At 46.1% G+C, this 21899-nt stretch overlaps 1 protein-coding gene across 50 annotated transcripts in view; it reads right to left on the bottom strand.

Annotated features, from left to right (window-relative positions):
- The window catches only part of ASPRV1 (aspartic peptidase retroviral like 1), a 110961-nt gene that overhangs the window by 29750 nt on the left and 59312 nt on the right, over positions 1-21899 (bottom strand). For 33 of the 50 annotated variants that reach the window (XR_010405631.1, XR_010405605.1, XR_010405611.1 and 30 more), the window contains 2 exons: positions 14761-14848; positions 14391-14591 (listed from right to left, as the gene is read on the bottom strand). The gene's annotated coding sequence lies outside the window, so the exon portion shown is untranslated. The remainder of the gene's footprint in view (positions 1-14390; positions 14592-14760; positions 14849-21899) is intronic. The other 17 variants (XR_010405610.1, XR_010405612.1, XR_010405615.1 and 14 more) reach the window with 3 other exon arrangements.

Raw genomic sequence — 21899 nt, 5'->3', positions numbered from 1 at the left:
AAGGAAGAACATTCCAATGTTCCAGCAGACCCCCAAGCAGCAGGTGCTCCCCTGTAAGGCAGTAAACCCTCTCCCCCATGGGGAATTCTTTAAGCAGAGGCTGCACACCCTATCCAAGATGTTTTTCAAATTCTTTGTGATCCATTATAAACATACATAAATATCACACTAAAAACAAGAGTTTCACAAAATATTTACTCTTTCTTCCATGTGGTATACCCTGGTATTTTTTTTGTATTTCATTTTTCATAAATGCTGGTTTTTAACCACTATAAATGGGGTTTCAGGAGCCAGAAATGAGTTGAGACCCACAGTCTGAAAGACTCCTATGCTAGCCAGCATGTTAGAGTCCCTCATCACATCCATCACCCCACATCCACCATTTCCTCTTTGACACCGGTGGGCACTTCTAGGTTACTTACCCAATCAAAAGGGTGATTCTCCTAGAGCTGAGCAGGGACTAGAAGGGGAAGGTTCTGTTGACTGGTTAACAGGTAGGAGGGCTCCCGGGTACAGCTGCCCAGAGACCAAGGCCTCCCACTCATTCGACCCCACAAATATTAATTGAGTACCTACTATGTGCTAGGCACTGTCCCTGTCTCTGGAGATACAGCTATGAATAAGAGATTAAAAACACCTGCTCTGATGGCAAGGATGTGGAGAAATTGAAACCCTTGTGCATTGCTGGTAGGAATATAGGTACATCCTTTATGGTAGGTGCATCCTTTATGGAAAATAGTATGATGGTTCTTCAAAAGGTTAAACATATGAGGTGCCTGGGGTGGTGCAGTTGGTTGAGTGGTTGAGCATCTGACTCTTGGTTTTGGCTCACGTTGTGATTTCAGGGTCGTGGGATCGAGTCCCACATCAGGTTCCTGGCTCAGCATGGAGTCTACTTAAGACTCTCTCTCCCCACATGGGGCACTGGGGTGGTTCAGTCGGTTAAGCATCTGCCTTCAGCTCAGGTCATGATCCCAGGGTCCTGGGATCGAGCCCTGCATTGGGATCCCTGCTCTACGGGGAGTCCGCTTCTCCCTCTGCCCTTCCCCCCCACTCCCCCACTCTCTCTTTCTCTCAAATCAATCAATAAATAAATAAGGTTAAACATTGAATTATCACATGATCCAGCAATTCCACTTCTGGGTATATACCCAAGAGAATTATAAGCAGAGACCGGAACACATACACCAATGTTCATAGCAGCATTATTTACACACAATAGCCAAAAAGTGGAAGCAACTCAAATGTCCGTCAACAGATGAGTGAATAAACAAATATGGGATATACATACAATGGAATATTATTCAACCTTAAAAAGGAAGGAAATTCTGACACACGCTACCACATGGATAAACTCTGAAGACACGATGCTACGTGAAATAAGCCAGACACCAAAAGACAAATATTGTTTGATTCCACATATGAGGTACCTAAAATAGGCAAATTCACAGAGACAGAGTAGAATGGTGGTTGCCAGAATCTGGAGGGAGGGAGGAAGAGGTGTTATTGTTTCATGGGTACAGAGACTCAGTTCAGGAGGATGAAAATGTTTGGAGATGGACGGTGGTGATTAATGCCACTAAACTATATGCTCAAAATGGTTAAAATGGTAAATTTTATGTCATATATATTTTACCGTAATTTTTTTTTAAACCTGGCACTTGCAGTATATGTTCTAGAGGCACGGACTGGGAGAAGAGCTCATTAATAGAGTAGCGTTACTTCTCCTCACCTCAGAACAGGAGCCATAAACTACATCTGGGCCCTGGAGAATCTGGGTGGGGTAGTAGGAGGGGGTAGAAAACAGGAGGCAGGAGCAGGTTTCCCCACAATCTTCTCACACAGAACAGCCCCCTTTGTATCTGTTTTCAATTTTAAGCATGTTCAGAAGAAATTTTGTTTGGGAAAAAAAGAGCCACCACATAGATTCATCAATTGTAACAAATGTACAGATCTGGTGGGGGGTGTTGATGATGGGGACAGCTATGCATGTTTGGGTGGCAGGGGGCATAAAGGAAATCTCTGTACCATCTTCTTAATTTGCTATAAACCTAAAACTGTTCTAAAAAAATAGTTTTTAGGTGAGGAAAAGGCCACCACTGCCTAAAAACATGTTTCTAAACTACTACCTTCCTTCTCTAAAATGACCACTGGTTGAGAGAACTTTTCATGAAGAGTGAGCTGGCAAGGACCACTCTGCAGGAGGGATCCCCTAGGCACTTTGCAGGCAGGTGCTGGCTCTGTGGGGGGTAAGGAGTCCCATGAGTGGATCCAGGGCCCTTCTAGCCCTTCCCCTGGGCTGAGGTGATCAGTTATTGGATCTCTGGCTCCATCTCCTCCCAAGGGCAGCTTTCTCAGCTGAGTCACTTCTGGTCTTGACCAGGATGGGGTACAGAAACAGCATCCCCCCCACCCCTATTTTGGCCTTGGAAACCTTGGCTCCAAGTCCTGGCTCTGCCCTTTATAAGACACGAAACATCCCAGCCTCTTTATTTAGCTGTAAAATGGGGATAGCCTGACACCACCCATCTCCCAGGATATGATGTGTCATGACACCACCAGACAACGCCCAGCACAGTGTCAGGCACAGAGGACACACACACAAGGAACTTTAGTGTTTGGGCCCTGAAGCTCAGGAATGGTGTCGTGGGCCCCAGTTGTGGGGCAGGCCCCGCACCCTTGAACCTGCCAGGCCAGCCTGGCCAGTCCTAGCACTCACTTGGGGAGCATTTCGTGCACAGCCACCCCCAGAACAAATAGCCATGGAGAGCACTGGACTGACAAAGGCAGCAGCCCCCAGATGCCTAAAAATGCTTTAGAGCCGAGTCACGGTTTCTGGAGCTGGTTTCCAAGGAAGGAAGCCTCTGCCTGCCGCCCCCAGGAGCCTTTCCTGAGGGGCCACACCCTGCCTGCCCTGAACTCATCCCTTCTTGGGACAGTTTCCACACTGGGCTGTGATTTCTTGAAGACAGGTGGACGTTGCCCCAGGCAGGGGTTGAGGGAGTCCCACTAACATCTCCTCTACTATTGGGTATTTCATTTCACTCCTTATGATGCCCCCAACCTACCCAACCTCCTGTCATTTGAGGACTATTCTCAAGGGAGGCAGAACTGGAAACAAATGGAAATAGGGCACTTTTTCTTTCTCTCTTACACTAACACTCTGTGCCTCTCCCTAACAGAGAGCCTGTTTTTGCCTTGTTCATCCTCTTGCTCATACAGACTTCAATAAGGAAGCAGACAAGAAACCTTTGTGCTGGACAGACTTCCTTTACAATCACTGCTAATTCTGGACTCTGGTCCTTCTGGATAGTCTGACATGGGTGAATCACACGCAAGGTATCATATACACGTGACAAACCAGTAGATTCACTAAAAATCTAAGCTCATCTGTCTTCTTTTGCTGCTGCCCACCCTTCTCCCTATAAAAATCACTTTGACTTCATCATCAAAATCTGATTTCCACTAGTTAGATGGAATTGGGTGGTTTTTCTCTACCCCTCGCATTATATTCCTACTGAAAAAAAAATATAAAGAATTTTATTACGCAGTTTCTTAGAACCACCACTTGGCCAAACCCTACTCTTCTTCTGGCCTTGGGGACACATCAATGAATGGCTCTGCAAACCTCTGAAATATTTCCAAAGACTTTTGATATTGTTATTTTAGTTTATTATTATTCTCCCCCATTAGAAGAAATGTTTCATCATTTTGTAATCAAACAGCATTTGCAAATACCAACATGAGGATGTGTAATGTATTATGCATGCATACTATATAATCATCTATTGTTAAGACAGAAACCTCCTGGTGGGGTAACACATCTCCAGTCCCACTGCCTTCTACTTAACATCCCTCTCTCAGATGGTGTGGAATAAATAATCTTTGTCTCAGAAATACTTGGCTTTTCTCTTCACTCACTGACTGGAGCACCCCTGCAGTCATGCGGGGTGACTCACAGCAGATCTGGGGACTAGGTGGCCAGGGAGACTTGAGGGGACAGGCTATGAAAGAAACAGATACCTGGCCCTGTCTCAGTGAGTGGGCCATCTTCAGGCAATGCAGAGTGAAGAGGGGGGAGTTTGTCCTCCACCCACCCCCTGCTACTCCCTAAAAACTCACTCTAGCCCAAATCCCAGTGGCTTTGTCCTGCCCTCTGCTCATAGGTCACCCCACCCAGGCCTGCCTGCCCCAGGGAGTGTCCATCTCAGAGCCTCCTCTGCATCTATCTTCAGGGCATCAGGGAACCACTATCAGCAAGCTTGCAGATGAGAAAGTATCCATGCACAAATTCACTGGGATGAACAAAGGAATCCAACAGAAACGGAAGGATTTTAGGCTGTGAGTCAGACTAGGGCTGGGTGGGGAGGACCTGCGCTGAGAACCTGAGATCACAGCATGCCTCAAACCCATGAGGAATATGGCTAGCCCTAATCAGTATCAGCTCAACAGCATCAAATTTATCCAGAATCACTGAGGTTCCAATAAAATACCTTCCCTAAAAAGTGAAGCTTCGGGCACCTGGGTGGCTTCAGCTTAAGCGTCTGCCTTCAGCTCAGGTCATGATCCCAGGGTCCTGGGATCCAGCCCCCTGTCGTGTCCGGCTCCCTGCTCAGGTGGGGAGCCCACCTCTCCCCCTCCCCCTGCTTGTGCTCTCTCTCTCTCTCTCTCTCGCAATCTCTGTCAAGTGAATGAATAAAATCTTTAAAAAACAAAAAACTATCCTTTTCCGGGGCGCCTGCATGGCTCAGTCAGTTAAGTGTCTGACTTTGGCTCAGGTTATGATCTCAGGCCCAGTGTCAGGCCCATGGGCTCTGAGCTCAGCAGGGAGTCTGTTTCTCCCTCTGCCTCTGCCCCACAACCCCACCCCATGCTCGTGCTCTCTCTCTCTCAAATAAGTAAAATCTTTAAAAAACAAACAAAAAACTATCCTTTTCCCACTGAAGTGGTCATCATTATGAGCATTCCCTATGGAACTAGACAATAATGTGATTATGTTTCCTTATTGTTGCTCTGTCCTTCCCCATGGCTTTACTTTCCTGTCATCTGCATGTCTGTCTCTAAAAACAACCTACCAGCCCCAACCTTCCAGGCTGTTTCTTTTCTTCCGTAGTAGTTGGGAAATCAGAGAGCCACTTTTGTCCGAACAGTGTGCTAAGTGTTAACAGACTTGAGGCCCTCAAAGGCTAAAACACCTGGTTTAGATGGAAGGATTTTGACGTAGTTATTTCTGCAGATCCTATTTTCAGTAACTTCCAGTTCAGGGCTAAAGTCCAAAGAGAGATGAGGCTTCAAGACTCAATCCCACCAGAGTGTTCCTTCCACCATCCTCTGGCTGGTAAGATGTTTCTATTATTGTGATGCTGCATGCAGAGCTCCATGTTTTGCCCTTATTCTGTTTATTATGCATAGCCCTGCCAGGTGAGCGGCACTGATGAGCCCCAGTCGGCCCGGGAGCTTTGCCTCCATGAGGAGCTCCAAGAGGAATGAAATGTACATCCTTGTGACACCTGACACCGAGCTGCCATCTTTCAGGTTTCTGGAGCACTTGACAGACTTCAACCTCCTGCCATGGCACTGCGGCAACATCCGTGACCATGGCCACTTTGTGGGATGACCAACTGGGCGGGCCCTTGAAAGGAGACTCCACAGAGAGAGCAGAGCACCACCAGGTGGACCACCACCAGGGGCACCCAACTGCCAGTGCCATAATGTGCCAGCTCTGCAAGGAACCCAGAGGGCAATGTTTAGACGGGGCCACTTGGCCTGTGTTTGCAGCTGTTCTGAGCAATAAGCTCACTCTGCATTTTTCACCCCATGGGTTGTGACCCATTACTGGGTTATGAAATCAGTTTAGTGGGTCACAACCAGGAATCTTCTTTAAAAAATAAGTAGAACAGCGGGCGCCTGGGTGGCTCAGATGGTTGAGCGTCTGCCTTCGGCTCAGGTCATGATCCCTGGATCCTGGGATCGAGTCCCGCATCGGGCTCTCTGCTCCTTGGGAGCCTGCTTCTCCCTCTGCCTCTCTGTCTCTCATGAATAAATAAATAAAATCTTAAAAAAAAAAAATAAAAAAAATAAAAAATAAAAAATAAGTAGAACAGAAAATATCCAAGAGCATCACATACAGCGAGGGTGTTATTTTTAAAAAACTTTTGCTTCGGTTTTATATACCTGTATGTAGGTGTGTGGTGGCTGGGACATGAGATATGTTTCTCACAGGGAGTGGTGGTCAAGGAAGTTTGAAATGCAATAATCTAACACACATCCATCCTGCACCTACGTCTTCCTGAGACCCATCCCTGCTACCTCCCCACCCTGATGAGAAGTCAAAAGGAATCTGTTCAAGGTCCTAAAATTGGCCTCATCTGGAAGGCACAGGAGTAAGGGAAGCCTTCTTGGGGGAAGTGGGGCTTGCTGTGGCATGAGCAGGAATAGGGAGGGGGCAGCAAGAGCACAAGGAAAGGCATGGGCAGTGTCCTATGGTAAGAAGGAGTGGGGTGAACAAGGGCTGGGAAAGGCCTGTGGGGGATAGCTATAGATGCCTGCATTCTTGGGGAGGTAAACCGAGGGGCTGAGGCTAGAAGAGTGGGAGGAAGAAGCCTGATTTGATTCCAAAGACCCAAAGTTACCTTTGGGGGACACCTGAGGGTGGGAGGGTCAAGGGGGGTGGTGTCTGACCTAGTGCCCCTACCTCTCAGTGACAGTGCCTGCTTTTCTTTTGTCAATTTAAATTTAACTTTTAATTAATTAAAATGAAAAATTCAGTTCCTCAGTTATACTAGCCACATTTCAAACTCTCAATAGCCCCATATGGCTAGTGGCCATCATGTTGTATAACACAGAACATTTCCATCAATGCAGCAAGGTCTACTGGACAGGGGTATTCTAGAATGAGCAAATGATTAATTCATTCCAGGATTGCCTTCCCTCAGGAATCCAACAACTTCCATTATTTCTATTACACCTATAGTTCTAAATGCAAATGTCTCTGGGAGAGGTACTGGAATGACCTAAATTCTTACCAAAGAGTAACTGGTTGATATGAAGAAAGCCAGAGCCTTAGAAGCCATCCATCGTAGGCTGAGTATGTGTGCCAGCATGTGGGAACGAAGGGATGTCAGAAGACGTTGCCCTAGCCGAATGTGCTGTCTGAGGATACTGAAAAATAAAGATAAGCTCCTCTATCAGGGGATGTGGAAAACTTTGAGAACTGTGACAAAGTGACCCACAGTTATTATTCATCTTCAGGTGAGAGTTTATTCCCCAACAGTCCTCAGCAAGGGGGTTATTACACAAGAAATAAGCACTTCTCTATTTCTAGGGAGGGAGTAAGAAAAAGTGGACACAGGCCTTCCCAGAGGTAGATGCTTATGAACTTGGCCCTCTTTGGCCCTCAACATTTGCTCTATGACTAGGTCCATGGCTCTATCTCCTTCACACCAATGACTCCCTGAAAAACACCATAAGCGCAGGCCTAGAGACCCAAATTCTAACTTGTTATTTCTACCAGGAGCCTCCATCAGCAATCCCAAGGAGAATTATAACAATCGCTGGCCTGCTGGCCCCACGCCCCTTTCCTGTATTCTGGTTTCTGGCTCATTCTCCACCTGCTCACTCCATCATCCAGGTCAGCACCCTATGAGTCACCCCAGACTCCTCCCCTTCCTTCCTTGCTCCCCACCCAAGATCACCACATCTTGGCCACCTCTTCATTCTGCCATGAATCTGCCCAGCTCTGACCTTCTCCAGCCCTCACTATCACGGGGCCACCCACTGGTCTTCCTGCTTCCAGTCACGGCCACCTCCAGCCCAGTGATTCTTAACCACAGATAAGCAACAGAGTAACTTGGAGAGGTGTTTAAAATATAGATTCTGACTCAGTAGATCTGGCCAGGTTGAGCACGTGTATTTTGCAAAAGTGCCCCAGGTGATTCTGATGTGTACCCTTCATTAAGAACCACTGCTGCCTCCTCCTCCTCATAATTAATAACAAAACAACAATTAACATTTTTTGTGCACTTACATGTACTACCTCATGTAATCTTCATGACAACCTTGTGAGGTAGGAGCTATCATCTACTCCCATTTTATGGTTGCTGAAACTGAGGCACAAAAGTCCCATGGCTAGTGAGGGGAGGACCAGAACACAACCCACCACTCCTTACCACTCTGCTCTCTACGCCACTTATACACTTGACTTGAAGTGTGGCTCCCTCCTTAACACCCTTTAAAGACAGTTCCATTAAAAGATGGGAGGGGTGCCTGGGTGGCTCAGTCAGTTAAGCATCTGACTCTTGATTTTGGCTCAGGTCATGATCTCAGGGTCGTGATCAAATCGCACCGGGTGTCAAGCTACACGCTCAGTGGGGAGTCTGCTTGAGATTCTCTCTCTCCCTCTTCCCCTCCCCACCCCCGTGCATGCTCTCTCTCTCTAAAATAAATAAATCTTAAAAAAAAAAAAAAAAAGAGGGGCGCCTGGGTGGCTCAGTCCATTAAGTATCTGCCTTCAGCTCAGGTCATGATCTCGGGGTCCTGGGATCGAGCCCCGCATTGGGCTCCCTGCTCCTCAGGGAGCCTCCTTCTCCCTCTGCCTCTCCCCCTGCTCCTGCTTTCTTTCTCTCTCTCAAATAAATAAATAAAATCTTTAAGAAAATAAAAAATAAAAATATTTTTTAAAAAAGACAGGAGCTTAGGGACAGATTCATGATTGCCCTCTCCATCAATCTCTCACCACAGCTTTTTTTTTTTATAAAGATTTTATTTATTTATTTGAGAGAGCGAGAGAGAGAAAGCACAAGCAGGGGGAGCTGCAGGCAGAGGGAGAAGCAGGCTCCCCACTGAGCAGGGAGCCTGATGTGGGGCTCGATCCCAGGACCCCAGGATCACGACCTGAGCCAAAGGCAGATGCCTAACCGACTGAGCCATCCAGGAGCACCCCCCCCACACACAGCTTCTTAACACTACAAGAAATATCTTGATCAGGGTGGTGGTTATAGAGTATACACATTATAAAAATTCACTGAGATGTATGCTTAGGATTTGTGACTTTACTGTATGTTCATTACTCCTCAGTAAAAAAGATCCTGCAAAAAGTCACTTCAGAAAGAACAATCAATCAATCAATACAGAAACAAACAAACAAACAAAAAGAAAGAACCAAGCAAATGTGAAATAGGTAAAAACATGCATGCACATTAGAAACTAGGAAGAAGGGGGGCCTAGGTGGCTCAGTTGGTTGAGCAACTGCCTTCAGCTTGGGTCATGATCCCAGGGTCCTGGGATTGAGTCCCATATCAGGTTCCTTGCTCAGCAGGGAGCCTGCTTCTCCCTCTCCCTCTCCCTGCTACTCCACATGCTTGTGCTCTCTCTCTCTCTGAATAAATAAATAAATAAATAAAAATCTTAAAAAAAAAAAACACACGCTAGGAAGAAGCCATTACAATGCTGGTGATTACGAACAATTCTTTCTGGAATAACACATTTAAGAACAGATTAAGAGAAGATCCCCAGGGCTAACCCACAGGAAATCCTCAGAGGAGATTGGGGTTGGAGAGGGCCCTAGCTGGAGGCAGGGTCCCCTGCAAGATGGACAGGAAAACCCCAGGCTAGGGTGGCTGGGCTACCGTGGGGGGCATATGGCATTATAGCAGCCACAGCAGCAGAGACACGGGGGCTCTGAAGGTCCGCAGGACTGTCTTTGGGTCAGAGACTATGGAATGTCCCATGTGGAGGTCAATGGCAGTGAGGGGCTTCTTCCTTAAAGAGGCCATGTGATTTCTGCATCGTGAAGAAAGTCCAGGCCCATCAAATCCAGCTCCTGGTATGTCTGGTGCTTATGAATACAAAGGACTCCACTGGGATGACCCATGTTTCCAGCTCCACTGTGCAGCCCAAGGGAGGAGGGCCTAGCACTTTGATTTTGAAGTCTACCTTAAAAGAACAAAGAAAATTCTGAAAAAAACAGTGTGATGATGTATACCTCACACTAGCACCTATTAAGATATATTTAAAGAAAATGTGATCAAAACAGAAGTTACTGGTGTACAAATAGACAATTCACTGGAAGAGACCAGAGAGTCCTAGAGCAGACCCAGGTATACATGGAAGTGTACTGTAAGATGCAATCAGTATTTCATTTTTTAAAAATATTTTATTTATTTATTTGAGAGAGAGAGAGAGAGCACAAGCAGCGGGAGGGGCAGAGGGAGAAGCCGACTTCCCGCCGAGCCGGGAGCCCGATGCGGGGCTTGATCCCAGGACCCTGGGACCATGACCTGAGCCAAAGACAGATGCTTAACCAACTGAGCCTCCCAGGTGCCCTGCAGTCAGTATTTCAGATCAGGAGGCTAAGGATAAATAGTTTAATCATCAGTGACTAGGAAAGAGAAGTTAAATCCTTAATTCTCACAATTCACCAAAATATGACAAATTCCATCTAGATTAAGAATTAAATGTAAATTTTTTCTTTGTTTTTCCTTTTTTACTTATAAATGTAAAACTTTTAAAAAGAAACCATTTAAGTATTGAGAATTTATATGAACATATAATTCTGTAGCAGAAAAAAAACTTTCAAAGCCTGACACAAAGACAGAAACATAGGCTCGGCCTAGAGATCCAAATACCAATGAGTTCTCTCCACCAGGAACCTCCATCAACAATCCCAAGGTGAATTATAACAATCTCCACCCCTGTCCCCCACCCCTACCTTTTCATGTATCCCTGATTCTGGCTCATCCTCCACCTGCTCACTCTGCCATCCAGGTCAGTATCCTTGAATCACCCCAGACTCCTCCTGCTCCCTCCTCATTCCCCCCTCCCAGGGTTACCCCTTCTTGGCCACCTCTCATTCTGCCTTGAATCTGTCCAGGTTGAACCTCTCCAGCTTGGCCCTGACTGAAGGCCTCATCCTGCCACCCTGTTACCAGCTCAAGGATTGCCCATGGGCCTCTCTGCTTCTAGTCACAGCCACCTCCAGCCCAATGGCTTGGAAAGCCTATAAAGACCACCTTGATTGCATGGACATTTTAGATTTATGAATGCTTAAATATGAACAAAACTAAATGGCAAATGACAACCTAGGATAAAATATTTGTTACACAAGAAAGACAAAGAGTTAATAGCTTGAATATATATCAAGTTCTCCTTTAAATCAAAAAGACGGGGGCACCTGGGTGGCTCAGTTGGTTGAGCAACTGCCCTCAGCTCAGGTCATGGTCCCAGGGTCCTGGGATTGAGTCCCGCATCAGGCTCCCTGCTCCGCAGGAAGCCTGCTTCTCTCTCTCCCACTCCCCCTGCTTGTGCTCCCTCTCTCATTGTCTCTCTCTGTCAAAAAAAAAAAAATCAAAAAGACAAAAAAAGAATAAGCCACACTAAATAATAATAAAATACTGTACAAATGAAATGAAAAAAAGGACATACCAATAGAAAACTAAATAAAGCACATAATCAATTCTTCAAGAGAATAACCAGTGACTAATTGGCCTGTAGAAAAAGAGCCCAAGTAACAAAATAATAATTTTTAAAAATTTTTTAAAAATTTATTTGACAGGGGGCGCCTGGGTGGCTCAGTCATTAAGCACCTGCCTTCGGCTCAGGTCATGATCCTAGGGTCCTGGGATCAAGCCCCACATCGGGGTCCCTGCTCGGCGGGAAGCCTGCTTCTCCCTCTGCCCCTCCCCCTGCTTGTGTTCCCTCTCTCTCTGTCTCTCTCTCTCTCTCTGCCAAAATAAATAAATAAAACCTTTAAAAAAAAATTTATTTGACAGAGAGAGTCACAGTGAAAGAGGGAACACAAGCAGGGGGGGTGGGAGAGGGAGAAGCAGGCTTCCTGCCAAGCAGGGAGCCCTATGTGGGGCTCGATCCCAGGACCCTGGGATCATGACCCGAGCCAAAGGCAGACGCTTAACGACTGAGCCACCCAGGAGCCCCAAAATAATAATTTTTTTAAAAGAAAAGCAAAATATGGGGCACCTGGGTGGCTCAGCCGTTAAGCGTCTGCCTTCGGCTCAGGTCATGAACCCAGGGTCCTGGATCGAGCTCCGCATCAGGCTCCCTACTCGGCAGGAAACCTATTTCTCCCTCTCCCACTCCCCCCTGCTTGTGTTTCCTCTCTCACTGTCTCTCTCTGTCAAATAAATAAATAAAATCTTAAAAAAAAAAAAAAAGATAAAAATAAAGCAGCAACAATAAAATACTAGTTTTGCTTATCAAATTTGCAATTAAAAAAAAAAGCAGTATTCCCTAATATTGGGAAAGATGTAGGCAAAGAGATGTTCTCATAAGACTGGTAAAGATGTAGGCAAAGAGATGCTCTCATAAGACTGGTGGTAAGAGCCTAAGCTGATCTATCCTTTCTGGAAGGCAATTGGGCAATATGAAAATCACTGGAAGTGTGCATAGTTTTTGATCTAGCAATTCTACTTCAAGACTATATCCTAAGGATAAAAATAACGATGTACACAAAGTCAGTATTACATAAAAGCCTTACTGTTAGTCACCTAAGGGGCAATAATAAGAGATTAGTTAAATCATGGTAGGTGCACAGTGAAATACTAGAGATCCATAAGAAGTTTATTTACTGTCAAGGAAAACTGTTTACAATATATTGCTAAGGATAAAAAGCAAGTCACAGAAGAGTATGTATGATATGAACTCACTTATGTAATGAAATATGTAAGTGTGTACACATCCATATACATGCACAGAAAAAAGATCTTTAGGCATGTAACCAAAATAGTAATAATACACACTTCTGACTAGTATTATTAGTATGATTTCTTACTTCCTTTTTTGTTCTTTGTGTTTCCCATTTTTGTGGTCTTTTTTTTTTTCTTATGTTAATCCCCATACATTACATCATTAATTTTAGATGAAGTGTTCCATGATTCATTGTTTGTGCATAACACCCAATGCTCCATGCAGAATGTGCCCTCCTCAATACCCACCACCAGGCTAACCCATCCTCCCACCCCCCTCCCCTCTAGAACCCTGTTTGTTTTTCAGAGTCCATTGTCTCTCATGGTTCGTCTACCCCTCCGATTTCCCCCGCTTCATTCTTCCCCTCCCGCTACCTTCTTCTTCTTTTTTTTTTTTCTTTCTTAACATATATTGCATTATTTGTTTCGGAGGTACAGATCTGAGATTCAACAGTCTTGCACAATTCACAGCGCTTACCAGAGCACATACCCTCCCCAGTGTCTATCACCCAGTCACCCCATCCCTCCCACCCCACCCCCCACTCCAGCAACCCTCAGTTTGTTTCCTGCGATTAAGAATTCCTCATATCAGTGAGATCATATGATACATGTCTTTCTCTGTTTGACTTATTTCACTCAACATAATACCCTCCAGTTCCATCCACGTCGTCGCAAATGGCAAGATCTCATTCCTTTTGATGGCTGCGTAATATTCCATTGTATATATATACCACATCTTCTTTATCCATTCATCTGTCGATGGACATCTTGGCTCTTTCCACAGTTTGGCTATTATGGACATTGCTGCTATTGTGTTTCCCATTTTTAAAAGAAAATGGTGGTGGGGCACTTGGGTGGCTCAATCGTTAAGCATCTGCCTTCAGCTCAGGTCATGATCCCAGGGTCCTGGGATCGAGCCCCGCATCAGGCTCCCTGCTCCGCGGGAAGCCTGCTTCTCCCTCTCCCACTCCCCCTGCTTGTGTTCTCTCTCTCACTGTGTCTCTCTCTGTCAAATAAATAAATAAAAGAAACATGGTGGTGCAATACAGACCTCCTTCCCTACCATCTGCCTGGTGGGGAATCCCTGTCCAGAATTCCCATTTGACTCTGAGTATCTATATCCCTTATATGGACATATGTGGTATTTCTTATGCTGCTATTTAACTTCTCAAACTTAATCTTGTCTCTTCAATTCTCTAGACCGTGGGTACAGTGCCTAGGACATAGCAAGTTCTTGGCAAATGGCCCAAGAAAGAACATGTCATCTCTGTGCCCATGACCCTGTGGGCTGCCTAAGCATGGACTGGTTGGCTCCACAGGTGTGGCATTCAAGCTCAGGCCAGGCTTGAGACTGCATGTTGTGGGCCACCTGTCAATCTTGCCCCATTGAAGATGCTTATTGTTGCTGCTAATTATTGTTGAGTGATGGGCCTGTTTGTTTAAAGCATAGGTTACTACCCCCACACCCAGAGGAAAAGCCAATCCTATGGCATCCTATAATTAATGAATCAATAAGTATTTCCTCTGGCTTTGATCCAACAGATCCCTTCCTACTTCTTCCACCACCCTCACCCCATTTACAACTTCCCATCTTGGCTATTGGAGGCCTCCTTTGGAAAAGCACCCCCTTCATCAAAACTATGGGCCTAATCAGAATAGTCCTGTGTCCCTGGTATCCCAAGCTTGACTCACCAGTTCCTCCTAGTCCTTCTGAGTGATCAGGTCTGCTCTCATATTTAAGCGAATCTGTCACCCAAGCAGTCCAGCCTATAGAATGAAAGAGCCCTAAGAGACCATTGTGGGAAGGACACAGGATTTTTTATGCAAATTCAGTAAGTTAATTTTCATGTTGTCCATAATCTCTGTAATCAGTACTCACTTTGATTAAACTGTCTGGAGAAAAAAAAAATACAAAAGCCATCAGAAATGGGAGAGTCAGAATCTGGGAGAAGAGACCAGTCAACTGCTTTTTTTCCCCTCCTTGTAAAGATATAAACAATCCCTGGTGCTCCAAAGGTTCTAGAAGTAGCAAAGAAGGGAGAGAGGTCCCGCATGTGCTTACCATGAGCATATCTGGAGATCAAGCCTAGACGGCCACCATGGGAACCTTGGACTAGGTACTTCACAGCTCCGTGCCTCGGCTTCCTCATCTGCAAAATGAGATGATAATAGTGGAACCTGCCTCACAGACTTGTTGTGGGGATTAAATGAGTTAATGGAGATAAAGCACTTAGAACAGTTGCTACAAGTGAACAAGACATAAGTGTTTGCCACTGTTAACAGAAGGAGTCACACAGTGACAGCCATGTTGAACTGTCTGCCCTTCTGTAGCCGATGGTTTCTCAGCCTCAACACTATTGACATTTTGGGCTGGGTAACTCTTTGTTGTGAGCGGCGGTTCTGTGAACTGCAGGATGTTTAGCAGTATCCCTGGCCTCTCTCTACCCACTATATGCCAGTAGTACCCCCCTAACCCTCCCACATACCAATTTGCAACAACCAAAAATATCTCCAGACACTGCTAAATGTCCCCTGCCAGTGGGGTTGGGGTGAAATCGCCCCTTTCAGAACCACTGATAGAGTCCTGTAAAAGCCACTGTCAGGGGACACCCAGCTGACTCAGTAGAGCATGGACTCCTTTTTTAGAGGGGAGGGGCAGAGGGAGAGGGAGAGAAGAATCTTAAGCAGGCTCCATGCCCAGCATGGACGGAGCCTGATGCAGGGCTCAATCTTGCGACCCTGAAATCATGACCTGAGCCGAAATTAAGAGTTAGACGCTCAACCTACTGAGCCACCCAGGTGCCCCTAGAGCACCTGACTCTTGATCTCGGGGACATGAGTTCAAGCCCCACATTAGGTGTAGAGTTTACCTTAAAAGGGGAGGGGGGCACCTGGGTGGCTCAGTCAGTTGGGTGGCTGCCTTTGGCTCAGATCATGATCTCAGGAGTCCTGGGATTGAGCCCCACATTGGGCTCCTTGTTTAGCGGGGAATCTGCTTCTCTGTCTCTGTCCACCCCTCCCCCTGCTTGTGCTCTCTCTCTCTCAAATAAATAAATGAAATCTTAAAAAAAAAAAAGCCACTGTAAAGAAAAGAAGCTATGCCACACACTCTGAGCAGGTCTGGTATGGATCCCGGACTGAAGGTCCCACAATGGGGCCCCTTGCGGTTTGATGTAGGAGCTGCAGGTGGGGAAGTAAAGAGTGGCCAGTTCCGTCTCTGTAGATAGCTGCCATTTTCTCTCCCTGCAGATGGAATGGGAAACTGGGGCCATTCTAATTGGGAGGGACCCTCACCCCTGAGAGACTAAGAGGGTACAGAGAGAAAGGGAGTCCAGGAGCTGACTTCTCTGGCAGCTTGTGTCTGTGGCCTTAATTAGAGAGAGCCCTGTCGAGCCCAGAGGGGAGAAGGCCATATAGGATTCAAACTTAAAGCCTTGGCCATGGCAGAAAACATGCTCTCACCTAGTGAGGCCTCTGGGCACAGGAGCCTCTGCAGCCCCTCTGTTCTCAGGAAACAAGCAGGCTCTGCACTTGATTATGAAAAGAAATACACTACTCTTTTCATAAAATAACCTCCTGACCACATAGCACTATTAAAACTTGACATGCACTTATTTTGACCCAGGAGTTGCTACAGATGTATTCTATGGCTATATTAGCCAGGTGCACAGCATCTACACAGGGCCTGTGGTGTCCTAATCTAGAGTACAGGCTTGGGACTTCACTGCCCTGTTCAAATCCCAGATCTACCACCTACCAGATGGTGACTATAGGAAAGTTACTGATCTCCTTGTGACTTAATTCAATCATTTGTGAAGCAGGGGCAATAATAGGGCCTATGTCACTGGACTATTACAAGGGTTATGTGACTTACTACATGCAAAGAATAAGGTCTATGGTCAACAAATGTTAGATATTATTATGTTCATTGTGCCCTTAACTGGTAATAGCTAAAAATCTGGAAATTTATGCCAATCAACTGGTTACATACATGTGGCACATCTAGTCTATAGAATACTGGGCATCATTAAAAGAAATGAAGTTGAACTATATCTACTTAAATGATAGAATTCATTTAATAAGATCAAATTGCTAAATAATCAAATATGTTGCAGATAAGTATATATAGTTTGGGATTATTTGTATATAAAAAGAGCTCTATAGAAATGGATAAATGTCTTTATCTGCATAGAAAAATTTCTAGAAGAACCATCAAGAGGCTGTTGGCGGGGCACCGGAGTGGCTCCGTCGGTTAGGCGTCTGCCTTCAGCTCGGGTCATGATCCCAGGGTCCTGGGACTGAGCCCTGCATCGGGCTTCTTGCTCAGTGAGGAGCCTGCTTCTCCCTCTCCTGATTGCCGCTCCCCCTGCTTGTGCTCTCTCTGTCAAATAAATAAATAAAATCTTAAAAAATAAAAAAAGAAGCTGTTAGCAATAGTTTTATCTAGTGAGTAGGAACAGAGGACTGGAGAACTTTTGCTTTCTCCTTTGGTACTGTTAAAATTTTCTGTGAGCATGTATGTTTTTGAAAATAATATATTTTTTTAAGATTTTATTTATTCAGTTGTCAGAGAGAGAGAGAGAGAGCACATGCAGGGGGAATGGCAGGCAGGGAGAGAAGCAGGCTCCCCACTGAGCAAGGAGCCCGTGTGGGGCTTGATGCAGGGCTCAATCGCAGAACCCTGGGATGATGACCTGAGCTGAAGGCAGACAGTGACTGACTAAGCCACCCAAGCGTCCCTAATATTGTTTTTTAAGATTTTATTTATTTATTTGAGAGAGAGAGAAAGAGAGACAGAGAGCATGAGAGGGAGGAGGGTCAGAGGGAGAAGCAGACTCCCTGCTGAGCAGGGAGCCCGACGCGGGACTCGATCCCGGGACTCCAGGATCATGACCTGAGCCGAAGGCAGTCGCTTAACCAACTGAGCCACCCAGGCGCCCCCTAATATTGTTTTTTAAAAAAGAACAAGATAAATTTATATCTACTGATGTGGAAACATTTTTAAGATATATTGCACTTTTTTTTCAAAAGTAGCAGAATATGAATAGCACAAGCCACAGGAATGAATCTCGGTTCACAAATTCAAGTGTGCAGGACACCAAACTTTAGTTTCTATAACTCAACTCAATGTTTATGGTCAGCTTCCATTGTGCCAATAGGAAACTCAACTCTAGGTGTGTCTGAGTTCTCCAGAATACTGAGAAGTGCCAGCATGGAACACAGGAGGTGGCTGTGAAGCTGGCTGAAGCCATATCCAATAGCCTCTGCCACTCTCTGCCACCCATGGGCATCCAAGAATCTTGGACCAGGCTGCCCGTGTCCCTACAGCTTGGTCCCAACATGCGGTCCCACCACGTGGCCGCCACTCTCTGGAATCTCACTCCTGCCTGCCCAGGTGATCTGCTAGAAGGCAAGGTGGGACTCTGGAGACCACAGATCTTTCTCCCCTGTCTCTCCTGCCCCAAGCCTGTCTGGGGAGGAGAGCTCTGCAAAGAGTTGGGGGTCTTTCCACTCCAGGTGAAATCCTTCTTCTTTCTTGTTTCTAGTCAAGGTATTCAGTGTGTGCAAAAGAATCCTTTTCCTTCAATGAGCTATTCCACAAACCCTAAAGTTCTCCTAAGAGCATAAGCTTTTGGCACACAAAAGCCAGAGACACCTGAAACTTGATTCCAATTTCTAATCTGGGGAGCTAGTTCAGGAGGAAATGAGCTCCAAGGATGTGAGAGTGGGAAAGGGGAAAATCCACAAGGAGGAAAGTGATTAATTTCTCAAATATTATGCCAGCCACGCAGATGTGTAAATGCAGAGCAAAAAGTCTGAACATTCCCACCAAAGAATTAACAGTGTCTACCAGTAGGGTAAGCTTTTAAGACAGGGCAAGGGCTAGAAAGGGAGCTTTACCTTTTTATTGTATGTATTTCTAAACTGCTTTTGTATTTTAGTGATGAAGCTCTATTCAGTATTGCATATATCATCTACTATTTGAAACATATAAATACATATATATTTTTCCCTCCAGGCTGGAGTTGGAGGGTGATGCAGGTCACACCTGTTTAGCCTACTGAAGAGCAGAACCTTGGGGGAGTGTATTTGCATGAAGGGCTGAGAGACTTGTTAGGAAAAAGAATTCTTTCTAAGGGAAGAAGGAGAAGAGCACAGTGAACTGACCCGGGGCCAAAGCTTTGCTCAGTGGAAGGAGGAAGTAATCCTGAGCTGAAGCAGTAGTTGATGGACACACACCCATGGGACCAAACCTCAAGACCCTATAAAGCAATGGGGGCACCAGCAGCCTCACAGCCCTGCTCCTACAGAGGAGCCAGCTGACCTCATGCCAACAGGAGTGGCAGTGGCTCCCAGCAGGCGTGGGGTGTCTAATGGGTGGGGCAATGTCCAGCAGAACTGATATCTTCATGGGGTGTGGCAGGGGCAAAGGGAGGCTGCAGAGTGGAGGAGGGGAAAAGATAGCTGGGAGTGGGAGGGTGTAGCTGTCTAACCTTATCCACCAGCACATGGGAGACACACACCCTGGGGACGCCCAAAATGCTCACGGGGTGAGGCTGTGGGAGGTAGGCAAGACCTGGAATTCTGCACTGGCAGGTAGGAGCAAGAGTCAGAGATACACGTGGACAAGCTTAATGATGTGATGAGTGCACAGGTGTCCAGGTGTGTGCACAGGCGGGGAGCACCAGAGAGGGAGCCACAAAGTCTACATGGGAGGGGTCAGGGAAGGGCTCCTGAGTCAACTGACGTTGGTAGTTCAGAGTGGGTGGGAAGGGTGGATGGCATGAGGAACTGCATGTGCAAAGGCCTGGAGCTGTGCGGGAGCTAGCCAGAGACTGGGGGAACTATCTGAAAGCACCTCAGACTCAATACAGGGGAGTGGTCAGTGAGGCCACCCAGACTGTGTTCCATGATAAGGAATTTGAACTTTATCCTGCTGGCAATGGTGAAGCTCAGAAGAGGGCTTTATGCAGGGAAATGAGATGAACACATTACCAGGCAAATTTTTCACCACCACACTCCTACCACTCCTAGCTAACTCCCACCGAGTGTGCAGTCTCAGAGTGCTGCTTCCTCCAGGAAGTGTTCCCTGACCACCTCTTGGACACAGCTAGCCCTCAGCTCAGGCTTGTAGAAGCTCCCACGCACCACCCTCTCTTCCTTCCCCATCACGCTGTGTCTTGATTACCTGTGCCCTGTACTTTTTTCTGTCCCCTCATACATTGTGAGTGCTGGAGGCCAAGGATTACATCTGTTGTGTTCTGTATTCTATCCCCAGCACCCCACACAGGGCCTGGCATGATAAGTATTCAATATGTATTTATTTAGTAGGAAACAAAACAACAACAACAAAGCCTGTGAGAAGACAGTCTTGTGGTTTCCAGCCAGAGCTGCAGATTACAAGTTGGAAAGGGGAGACAGGGGGACCGGGGAGACAGCTCATGCAATAGTTTGGTTAAGGAGTGACGAGGGCCTGACCTGAGGCAGTGGTGGTAGAACTAGAGAGCAGAAAAAGATTGAGAAAATATTTAGAAGGCAGCACTGATAGGCTTGGGTGATTAGATGAGGGAAGTGAGGGGATCAGATAAGGAGAGGAGGGCTCCTGGGCTTCTGGCTTAAGCGGTAGGTAGATGACAGATTAACCAAGACTGGCTATTCTGGAAGAGGAGGCAATGTGTTGGGGAAGATGATGAAATCAGTTTAGACATGTTGACTTTGACATGCCTGTAGGGCATACAGGTGGAGAGGTCCCAAGGGCAGCTGGAATCATAGCACTAGAGCCCAGGACAGACATCTTGACTGAAGATAGAGATTTGGGAGCTGTCAGCCTACAGGGGATTATTAAAGATCAAGGAGGGGATAAGATAACCCAGGGAGCAAAGGAGGAGGGAAAACAATAAGGAGGATCCCCACCTGTAAGAGGTGGGGGGGGGGGCTATGGAAGGGAAAGGAGATATAAGATGGGAAGGGAGAAGAGAGCTGTTATTACAAGGGAGAAGTGGCTTCAAGGAGTAGTAAACAGGGTCTAACAGTACGTAGAGACAGAGCTGGCCCCAGCCCCGGCTCCCCTTAATAGCTGAGAAAACTGAGGTCTAGGGATACTGAGGTGTTCAAAGCCACCGACTATTATTGCCCATGATCACACACATTGGTGGCTCTCAAATTATGATCCCTGGAGTCCTGGGGGTCCCGAAGACCCTTCTGGTGTGGCCCAAGAGGCAAAGAACATTTTTATAATAATACCAAGACTTGGGGCGCCTGGGTGGCTCAGTTGGTTGAGCGACTGCCTTCGGCTCAGGTCATGATCCTGGAGTCCCGGGATCGAGTCCCGCGTCGGGCTCCCTGCTCAGCGGGGAGTCTGCTTCTCCCTCTGACCCTCCCCCTCTCATGTGCTCTCTCTCAAATAAATAAATAAAATCTTAAAGAAAAATACCAAGACTTTTTTGCAGTACTCACTTAGTTGACATTTGAACTGATAATACAAAAGCAACAGTTGGTAGGGCGCCTGGGTGGCTCAGTTGGTTAAGCGACTGCCTTCAGCTCAGGTCATGATCCCAGGGTCCTGGGATCGAGTTCCGCATCGGGCTCCCTGCTCTACAGGGAGCCTGCTTCTCCCTCTCCCACTCCCCCTGCTTGTGTTCCCTCTCTCGCTGTGTCTCTCTCTGTCAAATAAATAAATAAAATCTTAAAAAAAAAAAAAAAAAGCAACAGTTGATAAAACTGCTGGGGACTTAGCACAAATCAGTGAAGTCATATTCTGCTCCCCAGGCACTTTGGTTTAAAAAAAGGCTAGCTTCTCATAAGAATGCCCATGATAGAATAATAATTACTGATTTTTTAACATGACCCTTGGGGTGCCTGGCTGGCCTGTGACTCGTGATCTCAAGGTTGTGAGATTGAGCCCTGTGTTGCGTGTAGAGATTACTTAAAAATAAAATCTTAAAAAAAAAAAAAAATTACCGTGAGTATATTTTGTTAATAGTCTGTGCATAAAGCACTTCTGCTACATACCAAAGTACTAGATAAATTTATGTGATTGTTTGCTTTGAGAAATGAACCACCTCCTTTTTTCATGAAACATTTTTATTAGAAAAATGACCCCCCCCCAAAAAAAAAGGAAAGAACGACTGACAAATTATGATTACTCAGATGTGGGCCTTTGGCAGTCATTTTCTCAAAAATTAATGAAGTGAGCTTGTC

This window comes from Mirounga angustirostris, unplaced genomic scaffold (assembly GCF_029215605.1).
Source record: "Mirounga angustirostris isolate CCGP_5_RB_7025 unplaced genomic scaffold, mMirAng1.0.hap1 SCAF_10, whole genome shotgun sequence".
Lineage (NCBI taxonomy): Eukaryota > Metazoa > Chordata > Mammalia > Carnivora > Phocidae > Mirounga > Mirounga angustirostris.
The sequence above is the reverse complement of the archived record's forward strand: the minus strand, read 5'-3'. Positions and strand labels throughout refer to the sequence as shown.